Genomic DNA, 14,786 nt, shown 5'->3' with positions numbered 1-14,786 from the left:
CAAAGAGCCCAAGAAACAGAAATATGTGGAACTAGCTGGTAAAAGATTGCAAAACTAGAAATTGTAATGGAAAAGATGCATTTTACTTTAATATGTATCTGCGTTTCTGCTAGTAGGAGAAAAGAGCTCAAGTCTTAGCAGCAGCTAAAGCAGAAACACTAAGGGCGTAATTGCTAAGCCTGGGCAAGGCACCAAAGACTCTCAGAAGTCTAGGTTAGTCACTAACATGAAAGCTTAATGCTAACCACTCAGCAAGGACTCATGTACAACGCAGGGCAGAGGATGCTGCTGGAGAGGGCACTGAGGCACAGTGATGCTATGACCTGTTCCCTTGTCATACCTTGTGAGGTAACTCGGGATTACAGAAAATAAAGCAGAAACAGCCTGCTAAAAAGAGGGATTAAGAATTATTTTGTGAGTGGAAATGTGAACAAAAAAGGAGTCAAAATAGGATGGGGTGCTTTAAGGCTAATAATTTTATTCAGAGGGAGCGTGAGGAGATGTTATATTCATGTGGGCTGAGGGCTAGACCCTGATTAATCTGCTGCAATGACGTTGAAATCTTGTGAGCATATCCTGCAAGGTTTTATAAAAAATAAATATATATTACCTATAAATAAAATACAATTAAAAAATAAATTAATATATAATAATATATTAATAATATCTGATTATTCTCACAAATTTTTGATTATATTAGACCAGAAATGTTTTGAGCACAATGAGGAGTTTGTTGACCCCACTGCAAAACCCCCAATCTCTTCTCCTTTTTAAGTGTTGACTGGAAAAATTAAGGTCTTTGTTGTTGTGGCTTCAGCACAGTCTTGATCAGGTCTGAAACTCTTGGGTTTGGATCTGAATCCTGTTGCTTTTCAAATGACATCTGAGATTCTGGTTGTGAAAGGTCTCTAGTCATTTTGCTTTTAAAAGTTACTTCACCCATAACCATCCATCCATAATAAAAATGGGTTCACCTTCATAATTATAAGTTTTAGGTTTTACAGTCAACAGAGGTATGTTCTTACAAAAAATTAGGTAGCAAAAGGTGTAGGTCAGAGGCTGTGGTTTGTTTTTTATTCTTTGACTTTTCCTCACCAGAGTATTTGAAAATTTTATGGTGGAGACTAATCACGTCTGCCTTGCTTCAGGCTTTTGCAGACCTTCTTAGGCCATCAAAGCAGCTTCAGCAATCTCAGCGTTTTGGCAACATTGCAACCATCTTGACCATAAAAAGGCTTGTAATTGCAGAGAGCACCTCCCGCAGTGGAAGGTTTGCAGGAATGAGCGGTGCCCAGGAGCGATTGCGGCTCTCCAGCGCTCCTTCCCAGGTGTGTGCACACATGCCAGCTCTCTGCACTTCCCTGCTAACCAAGCCGGTGTTCCCAATGAAAATCTTGCTGGGGAGAAGCCTCCTGCTGGCACACAGGGAAGGCTAGCAGATGAGGCGCGGGCAGACCCCCTACTGAGTGAAAAATGCAGATGTTTGACGGTTCAGGGCAGTTTGACAGAAAGTGTCTCTTCCTCTCCACTTCCCAGACTGCATACAGTTATTTGCAATTCCAAGCTGCTTATTCTCTAATTTAGTAGCTAATGACTCATCTGCCCTGTTGTGCTCCTCCTTCCCTCCCAAGCCCCCAGCTCTCCCTGCTTGCTCAGTCTCTCAGCAGCCGACTGGAGCAAATCTGCTGCCTGGTTTAGTTCCCTTTGGCTCTGCCTCCACAGGTCATTTCAGCTTCCCTATCCTGGCGAAAGGTTAGTGAAAGCCCATTTATCTGCCTCTCTTTCTTTGATTTGTAATTTTTTCATGTGTTTATCTGCACAGCAGATGGCTAATAAAAAAAAACCCAATCAAATAATCTAAGTGTGTCTTGTGGGGGGTGGTTGGCAGATAAAATTGGGAGGGAGAACAAGCACTCATGGATCAAAAGTAGCTGTGTAGGCAATTTTATTTAAGGACAGAACATGGTATTTTATTTTACTTCTCACATCTGAGGAAAATAATATGTTAAAAACACTGACTATAGTTGAAGAAAACATTTTTAAGTGTATCAGAACTTGTAAAGGTGATCAGGAGTGATCCTTGGTAATTAGGTTTCAATGTGAGAAGCATCCTGGAAGACAAGGACGTTTCTCAAAGGAGCTTAATGGTTTTGCAACTGCATAACAAAGTTTTCCTTTATAGTAGGCAGATGCCAAAAGTACTGGATATGGTGGCATGTTACACCTAGCATTTTTATAAGGAGGTTAGGAAATTGTGTAGCAAAAGGCAGTTGTTTTTTCACATGAGTTCTAAGAATACTGCATGTCCAAGTGAATTTGTTTTGTCAGGTGTAAATGTGAGAACTTACCTCAGCAGTCCCGAAGTACTAAACTTTTCCCAGCAGACGCTTGTCTTGGAAATGAGCTTTCTGCGATGTTGTTCTGCTGTTGTTCTCAGGTTAATTGTTCCAGGTCAAGTTTTCTTGTGAAAGCTTAAGTCATTTTCTCAGCTTCTCGAATTCTGACCTCTTTATGTCAGTGGGGAAGCCATATTTAGGCCACCAGATGCACTGCATTATGAGCATTTGGGGCTTTTCCTTTATTTAGGGGAAGCGGGAGGTGAGAGAGAGGAACTCTAAAATTGGTTTTGTTTGCAGCAGCACATAACTTGTCTTTGGCTTAAGGGAGTATCTTTTCTTTGACTTGGGAAGTTCTGCTTTTACTGAGAGAGCTAGAAAATGAAAATTTTCTTACCATGGCTTACATTCCTTGAGAAACTTCAGTTGTGTCAGAAAATATGTACTCTATCTGACCACACAGCCTTTGAAGCAGTGGCACGCAGAAAGGTTCTGGGATTGCCTAAGAAACTGCAAGACTAAGGAGAACTTCCCAGCACCCAGTGTAACCCTCAGGTACTTTGCTGAAGGGCACCAGTTGATAAAGCAGGGAGTTCCAGCTGGGAGCTGCCCAGGAGCACCCTCCAGGCCTTACATTTACTGCTGGGGATGCAGCTCTCTCTTGTTCCTGCTTCCTCACAAAGTAACCACAGCCTTTCCCTATCATCTCATGCTGCTCAAGATTAGAACACGTGTGCTGAAGTTCAGGATCAAGTTCCATAAGCAACATCCAATACAATCTGTCTAATCTGAAAAACTTTTTTATTTAGTTTAGGTTTTTGGTAAGTGTCATGTAGCAGTTGCTGGTGCCAACAGGTATTCTGCATATTTATTACTGAGTATATTGCACAGAAAATTAGTGTTTTGGGTTAAGATCAGGAAAGAAGAAAGAATAACTTTTAAAGTCTGTAAACTTGGCACAAAGCACTCTTGGGGGCAAAAATGGTAGAAACAACATGTGGCCTATCAGGGCAGTATGTTCTGGGATAGTGGCTTTCCCCAATGTAAGAAAGCAGGTATTTAGGGTTGTGTGCATGTAGTGTAGGATGTACATGTAATTAACAGTCTTTCTAGTTTTCTTAAGATACCTTGGGAATTTATGAGCTGAAACCTAAAGTTAAAATTTCTGAGGGCAACTGCTTTTATCTTAAGAAAAGGCAGGTACTTAATTTCTGCTACAGTCTAAAATTTTGATGCTCTCCTCCCTGTGGGTTATGATGGACAAAACCTCTTTTGTGGTCTATATATGGACCTTGCTATCTGTGTACCAGAATGTATGTGACAGTTTTCTGTCTCTGTGATCACTGAAGCCCTTTAGGGAAGGATATGTTACTTATGCCTTTTTACAGCTGAGAGCATGACAAAATACATGACCACATATCGTATTTTTACCCGGGACTTCTGCTTCCTACTAGCTACGCAGATACATGAGGGAAAATACCTGGGCATTCAAGTGAGGGACACTTGAATCTGAGCTGTTGTGCCAGGAAGGGTGTCCTATGGCAATGCACTTGTGGCACTATTGCATCACCTCAGGGGTTCACACATCTTCTCACTGACTGGATATTTTCATAAGAAGGTACAGGGAGAACTGGAAACTAACATGCTTTACCTGAAATTATGCAAGGATCCTTTTTAAATGCTTTCTTTTTGCTGTAGGGGAGACTTGCGTCGTGACTGTGGTTATTATGTGCAAAAATAATGGTTGTGAAGTACTCATTAAACCCTGCTGAAGAGGATGGTTTTGGGGGGGGGTGGTTCTCATGGGCTCAGGAGACAATGTGCCCATGTCTTTGTGATCCTGTACTGTTCTGTGTGAAAGAGAGGTATTTCTGCTCTAGATAATATAAAGAATTAACAAGAGGCTTTAGAAGAACAATGTCCTTTGGACTTTTTAAAAATGAAAGTATAATTAAAATGTTTCCTTGACTACAGGCAAGATGCAGGCATTAGAGTGTACAAGTGGTGCATTACGTTACCTTCCCAGGCAGCAAGCAGAAGCCCATGCAGTGTTCTACTTGAGGACTGATTTGAGTTGCCCTTGGATCAAGGTCCTGTCTAGATTAAAGGCTCAAGCTGAGTCGTGTGAAGTACTGCAAAAGCTTGCATACTTTGCTCATGACAAATGTAAAGTTATTTGAATTATTTGGCATCTCAAGTAAAAGCCCTGGGGTTAATACTGTAAAGTTCAGCTGATGCCTGGTAGCTTAATTATGAATTGACTATTGAGAAAAAAGCAGGAGTGTTGGTTTATATGCTGCTGGGTTGGTTTCATTGTGCTGACCACTCCCAGATAAAGCCTTACTTAGCAATGAAATCCAGGTTAGCTTGTTTTAAACAGGAGCAGGCTGAACTCAACCAGCCAACACAGATCTAAAGCAGACCTGCCAAATTCTTGAGGGTTGCCTGATGTGTGATGCTTCTCAGCCCTGATTTAAATAGGTATTTGGCATCACCATCACTCTACTGCTGTCACCCAGCGGAGATGCTGTGCATTCAGCAGGGCTGCAGGCCGAGCTGGATGGAGTGGCTTGTGACTGTGGAGCAGAACCCCAAGCATCTTGTCTCACTCTGGATCATCAGGGGAACTTGTAGGAGGCAGAAGTGATGGCAGTGATCTTTCCCTTCCTCCACTGTACTGCCTACCATGCTCTTCTTGCTTCAGACAGACCCTACTGGAGCCCCTGGATTTCAAGGGAAAAACATACCAAAAGCTTAGGACTGGGCTATCTGGCACAATGCCGGCTTAGCTTATGGGCAGGAATGAGAGAAATGGGAAGGATGGCTCCCTTGCTTTCCTCCAGGGGGAAGGAAACTGGACAAAGGAAGCCAGCTGGCTGTACTTTCTTTTTCTTGTCACTTTATTCAAAGGAAAAATGAAGGAGAAGCCTGAAACTTGGCCAGTTACATAGATTCCTCAGGCAGAACCAAGCACAGCAATGATATTAACTGTCTGCCTGTACTCAGTCTGTGTAAGATAGAAAAAAGGATGTATGAATTAATTCCTCCTCCTATGGAATATCTCCCTTAACCGGGCTAGAACAGGGATTATCAGTTTGGAAAAAGGTTTCTTGGAACAACTTTACTGCCATAACATCTTCATGCCAGTTTCAGTTCAAGTACAGTGTGGAGACCTTGAATGCTTCATGTCTCATACAAGATTAGATACCTTACGTTTTCATGTCTTACGTTTTCATGTCTGTGCATGTGTGTGACATGCCTGTTTAATGCAATGTGAATACATGCAAATGACATTTTTTTATGACCTAACTTCCTTGAACAGGTTTTAATCATGATCAACTTGGTTGAATTTGATTTTGAGTAGAATGCTAATAAACTATTTAAAATGCTCAAACTTTGCTTCTGGAAAATATTCTTAGTTCATGAAATGGATCAGAAATAACAGTCTGCTGCAAAAGAATTTCTGTTAATCTTCTTAAAGACAGGAGATAAGATTTCAGAATCAGATTAAATGTTTGTATTCCACATTAGGAGACCTCCTCAGTTCTGTCTGACAATCAATTAATCCTCTTCAGGGTTGCAGTTGCTCCGGTCTGCATTTACCTCTTTCATGTTGTGCATGAAGGACTTTTTATAGACTCTTAATGCACATTTATTTGGAAGTTGAAAATTACATGGGAGGTTTGCCCTTCGCTTATGTTTGTTTGTCTTTGTTTTGTTTCTTTTAGCTGAAAATAGGGAGAGATGGGCACTTCCCACTCCCTTGAGTTTAGTAGGAGTGGCAGGGGTGGTGTGTAGACCACGTCCCACTGAGCTGTTTAGCCGTCATGAGCGTGTCATGAGTAAATCTCATGCTGAGGGTGCCGTACGCTCCCCCCACCCAGCATCTCGACTCACCCAGCATGAATTTCCCACTATGTAAGACGTGGGAGACGAGGTGACAGCTTGCTTGCAGGCAGAACACAGGATACTACATGGGAAGAGAGAATGTAAAAAACACCTGCTCTAAGCGAAGATATTAGCATAATTTATTATTATTTTTAGAAAACAAGGGTAATTAAGGAAATAAATATTTGTCATAGATGCAACGTATCGCGTTGTTGAATATCAGATGATGTCATTGTTCAGTGGTGCTTTGCCTATTACCTCTGTATGCAGCAGAGGGCACTAAGTGGTGCTTAGCTTTTAAAGTACGGGAAAACTGCATTTTTTTTCTTCATTACCCAGATTGCTGCCTTAAGAGTACTTCTCACATGTCTCAGTTACTGACTACTACTTTTTTTGTGTGCCTTTGTCACATTCTTTCCATTTTGTCTTCATAAAATTTAGAGAGACGGCCCATACAAGGGCAACCAGTCAGCAGTTTTACGTTTTGAAAAAAAAAAATCAAATGTTATGTTATTTTCTGAGTGGATCTGCAGTCATTGCTGTCATTATGATTCCTCATAAGTGTCCAGGCACAATCATGGTGAAACTGGGGAAGACCTAGACAGATCTCTCCTCCTACAATGATGATGTAGGTGAACTCCTAGAAAATCAGGGCTAAAGTCTGAAGAATTTGCCAACCACTGCAAAGTTGGAGACAGAAGTATTTTGATGATTTCAACAGCAGTGATATTTTGCACAGTGATATAACCACTTTCCTCAGTATCAAAATAATCTAAACTTTTCTGGAAGCTGTATGATATAAAAAGTGTGTGTGATGGTTCATTACAAATTTCATAGCCCTACACTAAAAAGTAGTGTATATCACTACCATCTTTCGAGTACATTCAATTTGCCTGGTTAAAAATTAAATTAAAATAGGGCTATAGTTCATTGCATTTACATACAACATGTCAGGAATGAAAATGTTCTTGGTGGTAAGAGATGAGGAGGTGAACTGCTTCTTCAGTTAAAATAATTTGAGGGGAAACTGGAGGGAGATGGATTTAAAAGGAAAAGGAGGTGATTCTTCATGCCAGAGGGAGGACTTGCAGGACTTCAGATGATGCTGTGAGTGCAAAAAGTTTACATAGGCTGATAGAAAGACTGGGCAAGCCTTTGGCAGAGAGGCCTCACAGAGACTACTCAATAGAGGAATCAGAGGAGGCACAGCAAATCCTTCAAGTTGAAAATGGAAGGAGACAGAGATTCTTATGAGAAGGCGTAAGTGCCACCTTATTCTTCCCTGGCTGTGTGCTGATGGTCTCTTTAGGAGACGAAATATTGGGCTAAGATTGTATTGGGGATTGCTGGGGTGTTTCTTCTATTTTAATGGACTTATAATTCAAATTAAAAAAAAAAAAAATCAGGCCGTTGAAAGTAGTTCTTGTGCAAATGAATCACAATGTAAAGCAATTTCAGGTGCATGACAGACTACATTCATTGCTTAGCTATTAGACTATAAATCATATTTATTAACCGCCACCTCTGGAAGATTTCTGCTGTATTTATTTCAGATGGCTTTCAAGCCTCACTTAAGAATGTGTTTCTCTAAGTGTTTTCAAATGCTACCTTCTTGTACTTTTTTTGTTGTTGAATAACTTCCTAAAATGGTTTGAACTGAATAATTGCGCTATTTATGTTTCATCCCTGATCTCCCATATTCAGTTGGTTCACTAGTAGATCTCCAGTCTGCAGAATGTAAGATCAGTGAGGTGAACAGCTGCTTTCTTTAATGTCTTATCCTGACAACCATGGTATTTGAGCTGATTACAAATGCCATCTACTATTCAAATGACCAAAACATGGAATTCTGGACTAAATTAATGTGCGTTCATTGCACAAGTCCTGTGGCCACAGTAGTGAATCCAGTCTTGCCTTGTAGCAGAAAGGCAGCCAGTCCTGGCAGGGAGTTACAGCTGCACGTCGCACACGCTGCTGCATCTCTGTCCAGCAGAGCAGTGCCGGTGTCAAAGGCACGGCCCGACACCTTGGAAGGGAGCCTTTCACTGTCTCAGTGTGCTCTCCCGAACCCTGCCCCGCCGGCTGTCGCTGAGGGGGGAGCCCATCTCACCGCAGCTGCCGCCCGTGCAGGGCTTTGCACAGGAGGACCAGGGAAGCCAGCCTGTCAGCGGGATGGATGTTCCCCTGCCCGGGCAGGGCTCCTCTTCCTGCCTCTGCCAGGCAGTGCTGGTGCAGAGCAGGGTGTGGAAATGCCGGGGGGTACCATGATGCTGTGGATGCTCGGAGCAAGCGGGCACTAGGGGCTGGTGGGTGGTGTGTGCCATATTTTTGCCAGCCTCTGGAGGAACATCTTTTCTCTTGGCTGGGTTTTTCCCTGGGCGGCTGGCCTGCCTGGGCTTGGAGGGAGCTCAAAAGTGCAAACTTGAGGTTTGATCTGCACTGCTTTAGTCATCCCAAACAAGCCAGTCCTGTCCACATGCAAATACTCAGTGTCAAACTGTTTCATCCTTTTGTGTTTCATGTAACAGTTTTGTATTTTTCTCAGTTTGGCAACTTCTGTGTCTTATGAGAATCAAAAACAATCCCTCTGCTTGGAGTTGGCCCTTTTGCTTATTTGCATATACAAGTTCAGATAAGCATCAGTATCTCATATTCTTCTGCTTTCTCATTCTTTCTAGCCCTGAGCAGAAAGTGCCCATGGTGGGCCTGCTGGGATGGCCTAGAGACATGCAAGCATGCCCACTGGGAACTGGGCTGAGGTGGGGCAGAACCAGTTTTCAGATGTAAGCTGATCGCAGCTTGAGCCTGGGGCTGGTGGGGCTTCCTCTGACAGGTGGAAGGTTTTTGTGTGGTATTGAGCTAAGTGAGCAGTCTTCATTCTTCTTCCTGCCTTAAATCACCGCTGTGTTAAAAGTATGTTCCTTTTTTCCCTACGCTGTTCTTCCCCATGTCAAACAAAACAGTTTTATCATGAAGTTGAGCAAAAAATTTAAATCCATTCAATTATTTTTTTAAAAGGGCTTTGTACAGATACTTTAGCATTAAAGATAAATGAAAGATTGGGATAATTTGTATCTGTGTTTGTCAAAAGCTACCTTGTCCTTCTATTTGTGCTTGTTGGTTTAGGGAAAGCTGATATATAGCCCACAGATAATATATGCATGAGGAACATGTTTTTGATCTCTTGTTAAGATGTAGGGTGGGCACTAGAAGATGTGAGGACTTTTTGTAACTCTGCTGCCAGCGTGGTGCTGGGTGAGTTCCTGGGACTCTCTGGAGGGCAAGCAGTGTGCTGGAGTGTTCCCCTTTAGGACTCTCATTGGAGCCTGCTGGGAACTGATTTTCTCCTCCTTTTTTTTTCCCCTGGGATGCTGAAGTCTAGTGAGAGCTAAGTGGTCACTTTTGCAGTTCTGGGACTTTGGACTTCTATGAGAAATAAATTTAAAAATATCATCCTTTTCACTGTGAAAGATGGTACAAATCACCGAACAGCATTTAAAAAGAGAGTGTGCTGTGTTGTGTGCCTCTACCTAACTAGCTGTCGTATCTCCAAGAGCACTGGGAGGCTATTTCAGTTACTTGCATTCCAAGCTACAGAAATGCTGTAAGTAATATATATCTGTTCTATAATTAATAGGCCGTACAGTTGTGTGTGATTAATAAACCCCAGTGACATGACAGCCCAAGTACTTGGAAGTTATTTTTTTTTCTTTTCATTTTAAAATGCAGATGTGAATAGGAAAATGATGGTTAGTGATTTCACATATTTAGGAAAAAGATTTTTTTCCTGGTCTGGATTGAGGTTTTGTTGTATTTCCATTAATGTCTGAAATTTAGTGTTCTTTCTTTGTAGTAGAATGAATAAAGGTACCATGGGGGGAAAAAAAAGTTGTTTCCTCTGTAGACTTTATGTTCCTGTGCAGATGTAAGTATTGCATGTATTTATGGCTGTTAATTTTTATTGAAATAAGAGTTTCATACTCCCCCAGAGTTTTGGGGTTTTTTTTACTTTTAAGAAACACTGCAAGCAAATCCAGGTAGAAAACTAAATGCAGTGCTGAGGGAGATGAAAAGTATATTTTGACTTTCTTTTTTGATTCATGACATATAAACATGCAAAATGTAGGATTGTATTAGTGCACTTAGACCATCTCAGACTATTACATGCTGGAGGAAGGGAGTCAAATGCCACAGTTTAAGCAGATGGTGTTCATGAGTCTGTCTGTGTAGCACTTCCTACACCATGGAGTGGGTGGAACGATGGAAGTAGACTTCTCTGCACTGTCACAAAGGCTCAGATGCTGCACCAGATACAGCACCAGGCTGTCTTGCACCAGATGTTCGTGGGTCAGATGGGAACATCCTGCTTGGAGTTCAGCTTTCTTTCATTGTACCTGATTCCTTCTTTCCAGTTTCAGTCTCTGGACTGCTGCTGTGGGATCTGCTGTACCTGTGGTTCCACTGAAGTCCTCAGGACTGCAGGGGTATTGTAACAGGAGTTGTTTGGAGCTCAGTGGTTTATTCAAAGGTGCTCCCTTGCGCATCCCCATGGCAATATACCTATGAAGAGACTCTGATCCTTAACCAGCTGATCAATGCAACCATCCTGCACCAATCTTATCAGCACATACTGATCTGCGAGGGTGCCTATACACACATTCTGCATCACATTTACATCCTGGCAATTTGAAGAATCTAGTGAAAAATGTCTTGCTCTACTTTCAGGACTCTTCCAGTATATAAAATGACACTGACTACTTTGAATCATTTACTCACTTTAGTTGTAGTACAAACACAGTGAAACTTCTGCTAGTGGGAAAATAATGCAGAAGCTCTTTGTCCATTGCCTGCTCTTTGCAGGCTAGGAGGTGGTTATCAGTAGCCTTTACAATTGTGAGACTGGTGGTTAACCATAGCTGAGGGCAGCAGCATTACTGTAATTGCTGCTAGAAAATACTTTCTGGTGATTTTCAGGGGGGTTAAATGGTCACACACTGACCCTTCCTGATTTTTAGCAGTTAATTTATTAGCAAAAATATTTAATTCTTTTCCCAACACTGTGTTTTTACGTAATTGGATTTAATGTCCTTAGAAAGGCTGCATTATTTTTCTATGCCCAGAAGATAATGAGAACAATTAAAGTGAAGATAATGAGATCAGTCCTAAAGGGGGGGTGAGATGATCTAAGAAGAATCTGTATTTTCAAGGATGGTTCATTTGACAGGACTCACACACAAATGGTGCCTGTTGCTTCAGGACCATATGATAGTGTTTTTGTCATGCGTCATGCAGGGTTAGCATCGGGGATGCATCAACAGGGAGCAGTGAACAGAGAGAGAGAGGTAGCAGTTCCTGAATAGTGTAAAGGATATAGACAGTAATTACAGACTCACTTCCCTGCCCCCGAGGACCTGGGCACTTCTGTCCTGTCTCCAAGCCAGTGAGCAGGGCAGCTGTAACCCTCTTTTAACCCTTTCTTGATCTGTGATGTTGGACATACCAGTCATTTAACTCCCTGGCCCTGGGAAGGGTCAAGTGTGACCTTTATCGTTGCAGGAGAGCCCATAATTAGAGGGTAAATGCCCTTGTGTTGTGCGTAGGTAGAAGTATGTACTGTGTATGTAATATATACATAGTATATAATATCACTGCTGCTAACATAAGAGAAGTTACTTTTTTGCATATGTGAGTAAATAAACAAGTTGAGCCCACATAAGTCATGAGACCAAGAGTGATAACTCATTGGCCATCTGTTTCTCTCTGTGACTTTGTTTTTGTTGCTTGCTCGATACAAAAATGTATCCAAACGAAGGAGCTTCAGCTTGCTATCCTCACATAATTCTTTTGTTGCAGATATCCTTGGGAATGATGGGTGTCTATGTTTTTTTTCTGACTGTGAAAATCATGCTATCCAGAAAAAAATTGACTTCAGAAATTCCAGACAAAACATGAACTTAAACACGAATTATGAACGTGATTTTTCCAGTTTGTCTGAATAACTATTTTGTTACTGGAGTTATTTAATTTTCATCCAGAATGAGTAAATTTTCAGTAAATGTGAACCCCTACCTTGTGCAGGAATAGCTTGAAACTTGGGTAAACATAATTAATAGGAGCATCAAGTACCTGATAACTTGCCTCCACCACTTGTGAGGTGTTCCTACTTGTAGTTCTTGTTGTAATTTACACTGCTGTATACATCTTTATAACTGACTCTAAAGCTATGCCTCTGCTTTGAAAAGGGATTGGGCACTTCTTGCCTTTAAAGGTGCATAGTGTCATCTTTTTTTCTTCAAGAAGGCAAAGACAGAATGTTTTCTGAATTTTTTTTTGATTTTGACCACTGAATTTACTCACAGCTGGTATGCTTAGGTCTCTTAAACATTATTATACGAGCTGAGGTTTCAATTTCTTACCTAATTGTTCCAGAGTGGTGGAATACTGTTATTAGAAGCTGGATATGGTGAAATTTGTGTTTCTAGCCATCTTCTCTTGGACTGAAATCTATTGGTTCTGAAATCACCAAGCTTTGCACTGATTTTCAAGGTGTAGCAATCAGGGAGGATGCAGTTTTCTGAAGTGGTAAAGATAAACAGGACTATGTTCAGACATCCTCTGAACCAAGATCTTGCCACTTTTGAAATGGCCTTCTCAACAGCACAGTTTGCTAAAAGAGAAATCTATGTTATTTCAGTCACATGTTCAGAGATCAGTGTTCTTGTTTGGTTTAGGTTTTTTTTTTTCCTTTAAATAGGGACAAAATAAAATGTGTTGGAAACTTCTCTGACTGGTAACACAGAAACAAAAAGTAGAACTAAATATTTAAATGGGTTGTTGATAGCATACACTTATGATAAAAATCTTTCTTTTATAATGTTAGTGGTATAGGTCTCATTAAAATGGACAAGTCTTATCAGAAATATGTGATTTTAAAAATCCCCAATTACTATTGAGTCACCAACATTCTTTTGCAAGTAATTTGCAATGCGTGGTTGGTTACTTTAGTTGAGCACATAGAGAACTAGGAGTTTCATTTCATACTGAAATATTATCTTTTTTCTCTTGGCTAAACCAGGCTGACTGATGGTAGCTGGTACTACGCGCAGTGTGAGTCAAGGCAAGACTGAACTGTGTCTGTTGAATCATTACTTCTCATTCCTAGGAAGTTCTGTGGATCTGATCTCCTTCAACAATAAATTACCTTCCTACTAGGGTTTCTTTAGGCATGCTTTTTTAGCTGTATGCTTTGCTGAAGCCTAGGTTCATGTTACAACTTCCTAGAGTTTGTTCTTACTTGTTTTATAGGGGTAAGGAGTCCAACAGACAGGCAGAGATCACTATTTATCTTGAGTTGATTCCTGCTGTGAAGAGTGAGGACTGAATGCAAGGAGCATTTTTGGCTGCCAGGGCTGTATCCAGCAGTGCCTGTTCTCCAGATACTTCAAAGGCTTTGTGCTGCTTCACGGCCTAAAGCAGGGAGTCAGGGCAGAGCCTCTGTTTCAGAAGACCCACATCTTCTTTCAAACTGTGGAGAGCCAATACTGCCTGTATGGCTGAATTACTGTGGCATGTTTCTCTGTGTGCTATTTTGGCATCTTATAAAAGATGCCTGTGATCTGTAATCATAGTTTCTGTGCTTGTTTAATCATCGGGGAACAATAATTCTGCTCACCCTCCTTTGCCTTTCATCCTCCTCTATCGCACCTTGCCAAAAGCATGTGATGTTCCTGAGCTTGCTATAACCTTTCAGTCTTTTTTTGTAGCTGGAACATTTCCGTGAACAGGCTTTCTCTCCTGTGAAGGTACCCAAATATTATACTGATGTCTAGAAGCAGAGGACAGCAGCTTGTCAGACATGCATGTAGTCACAGCAGTGGCAGTTTCTGTGAGCTGGGCTACACTAATTTGCAAATAACCCAACATTAAACAGCTTAAATAATTTCAAAGTGCAGCAGCCTGGTTCTTCAGGATCACCAGTGATTTAAGCATGCATTTGCTGCTGGCTGGAGTACTTCCTTCCATTAACCACTTCATCTAGTTGGAGGTTTTAAACTCCTAGTACCTTTCATGACACTGAAGTCCAAAGGCTCCTCAGACTGTGAACATCACTATGACAACCAGTTACTTTTCTCCTCAAGTATGCAATCTGTAAATTCAGACAGGGATGTTTTTATGGATGTGTAGTGGAACGTCTTGTCAGAAGCTAGTATGGATAGGGCTCATAAGACCTTCTGAGACAAGCAAACCAAACACAAATTCTTCAAAATGAATGTAAAACTAATTTTTTCAGTAAGTTTATGATGCCCAAATGAGAAAGGAGAGACATTGATTGTTCATGGTGAGACAGGGGACAGAATAAGGTCTTCTACCATCCTGTTTACCCCCACCGGAATGGAAGTGGACAGGAAAATGTAACCACCTACCCACAGTTTTGAACCACAAAGCTCATTGCTTACAGCTGGGCCCTATGTCAGTGGCAGGGCACCATTGTTTTTGCCTGCTCTCCCACCCTGCAAGCAAGTCTCTCAGAGTTTAAGGTGACAGTACTTGGCAAAGCTGGTA

General features: G+C 41.4%; 1 protein-coding gene across 6 annotated transcripts in view; it reads left to right on the top strand.

Annotated features, from left to right (window-relative positions):
- Nucleotides 1-14,786, top strand: part of STOX2 (storkhead box 2) — a 144,375-nt gene that overhangs the window by 45,913 nt on the left and 83,676 nt on the right. Inside the window, exon 1 of one of the 6 annotated variants that reach the window (XM_048303048.1) lies at nt 1,682-1,752. The exons of 4 other annotated variants lie outside the window; for them this stretch is intronic. The gene's annotated coding sequence lies outside the window, so the exon portion shown is untranslated. Of the gene's footprint in view, nt 1-1,681; nt 1,753-14,786 lie in introns of those variants that run through there. One more of the 6 variants, XM_048303043.1, reaches the window with a different exon arrangement.

Source organism: Corvus hawaiiensis, chromosome 5 (genome assembly GCF_020740725.1).
Source record: "Corvus hawaiiensis isolate bCorHaw1 chromosome 5, bCorHaw1.pri.cur, whole genome shotgun sequence".
NCBI lineage: Eukaryota > Metazoa > Chordata > Aves > Passeriformes > Corvidae > Corvus > Corvus hawaiiensis.
This window is presented reverse-complemented; position numbering and strand designations above follow the sequence as displayed.